The sequence below is a fragment of the Myotis davidii genome, unplaced genomic scaffold (assembly GCF_000327345.1).
Source record: "Myotis davidii unplaced genomic scaffold, ASM32734v1 scaffold464, whole genome shotgun sequence".
NCBI lineage: Eukaryota > Metazoa > Chordata > Mammalia > Chiroptera > Vespertilionidae > Myotis > Myotis davidii.
The window spans coordinates 690,356-692,737 of record NW_006295287.1 but is presented as its reverse complement, the minus strand read 5'-3'; positions in this window follow the sequence as shown (position 1 = coordinate 692,737).

Genomic DNA, 2,382 nt, shown 5'->3' with positions numbered 1-2,382 from the left:
GGTCACCGGTTCGATTCCCGGTCGGGGCACATGCCCGGTTTGCGGACTCCCTCCCCAGTAGGGGTGCATGCAGGAGGCAGCCGATTGATGATGTTTCTCTCTCATTGATTTTTCTAACCCTCTCTCTAGAAATAAAACCATATTTTTATTTTTTAAATGTTTTTATTGATTTTTTAAAAATATATTTTATTGATTTTTTACAGAGAGGAAAGGAGAGAGATAGAGAGTCAGAAACATCAATGAGAGAGAAACATCGATCAGCTGCCTCCTCCTGCACACTCCCCACTGGCGATGTGCCCGAAACCAAGGTACATGCCCTTGACCGGAATCGAACCTGGGACCTTTCAGTTCACAGGCCGACGCTCTATCCACTGAGCCAAACCGGTCGGGGCCTTTTTTTTTTTTTTTTTTTTTTAAGGTGCAGGGTCGTTCCACCTTGAGGCAAAGGGAACTGGGCCTTTAAGGCAAAGGGAGATCCCAGTTTGGGTTTATATCCCTGAATAACAAACCACCCCAAACGTAGAGTCTTAAAATAATAACTATGATTGCTCACAATTCCAGGGGTGGACTGGGCTCAGCAAGGCAGTTCTTCGACACCGTCTGATGTCAACTAGGGCTGCAGTCATCTTAGGGCCCAACCAGTTGCAAAATCCACGATGCTGCTCGCAGGCATGCCCGCGCCTTAGCAGGGACGGCTACTGGGCTGGACTCGCCTGGGCTGTGGGCCTCTGCGTTTCTCTCACTCTCTGCGTAGTCTCCGCCCTCTCCCTCTCCACGTGGCCTCCCCAACAGAGGCAGGGACTCCTTACATGGTAGCTCAGGGCTCCCCAAAGTGAGCGTTTCTAGAGGAGGAAGCAGAACTTTCACCATTTTCTTTTTAAAAAAATAGATTTTTATTGATTTCAGAGAGGAAGGGAGAGGGAGAGAGAGAGAAACATCAATGATGAGAGAGAATCATTGATCAGCTGCCTCCTGCATTCCCCCTACTAGGGATTGAGCTGCAACCTGGGCATGTGCCCTGACCAGGAATCGAACCGTGAGCTCCTGGTTCATTTGTTAACACTCAACCATGGGGCCACATCGGCCGGGCACCATTTTCTATTGGTTAATCCAGGCTAAATATGGGAGGGGACTACTAAAATTTGTTAATATCAGGGTGGTGGTGGCATAGTCATTGGAGGCCGTATTTGGAGACTAGTTAGTCATGGGCTATAGGACCTGAGAGGGGGCTGGGACACAAACTTTCAAGCACTTTGACCCCACGGGTGATCCTAGGAAGAAGGTCACAGGGTAATTGGTTAGCAGCAAAGTTTTAAAATGTACATATTAGTATTATTCAGGTTTGATGAAGTCAACAGATCAGGATCCGATTGCCATTGAAAAGAGAGTCTGTTATTCTCAGTTCCCAAAAGAAGGGAATACTCCTGCCCTAGCCGGTTTGGCTCAGTGGATAGAGTGTCCGCCTGCGGACTGAAGGGTCCTGGGTTCGATTCCCGGTCAAGGGCACATACCTCAGTTTCAGGCTCGATCCCCAACCCTGGTTGGGCGCATGCGGGTGGCAACCAATGGATGTGTCTCTCTCACACTGATGTTTCTCTCTGTGTGTCTCCCCTCCTCCCTTCCACTCTCTCTAAAAGTCAATGGAAAAATATCCTTGGGTGAGGATTAACAACAAGGACAAAGAACGGAATTTTCCAAGCCATGCAGGGCCGCATGGGGAAGCCCCAGTGTCAGCCAGGAGGCAAAGGGAGAGAGGGGAAGAGCATTTATTGTGGTTCCCTCAAGAAGGAACAACTGAGGCAGAGCCCTAGCTGGTTTGACTCAGACGGAAGGGTCCCGGGTTCGATTCCACTAAAGGGCACACGCCCGGGTTGTGGGCTCTATGCCCAGTAGGGGGTGTGCAGGAGGCAGCTGATCGATGATTCTCTCCCATCATTGATGTTTCTATCTCTCTCTCCCTCTCCCTTCCTCTCTGAAATTAATAAAGACATATTTTTTAAAAGGAACAGATGAGGCAGGTGAACCGGTGTGAGGTTGGCTAGTGCGAGTGATTTCGGGTCCCTCTCCCTTCCTCTCTGAAATTAATAAAGACGTATTTTTTAAAAAGGAACAGATGAGGCAGGTGAGCCGGCGTGAGGTTGGCTAGTGCGAGTGATTTCGGCGGGCTCCTGGGCCCCCAGGTGCCTGGAGCCTCGCCCTGGGGCAATCAGGCAGAGAACAGTGTCCTGGGAAGTGGCTGGGAGTCCAGGCTGTGGGTTGCTAGGTTTGCATACGAAAGGCCTGTGCACAGGCGGGTTCTTTGTTACGTCCAGGAAGTAGCTGGCCCTGTGGGGGGCAGGCCCTCCACTGTCAACAAAGCCTCAGATGTCAAACCACAAATAC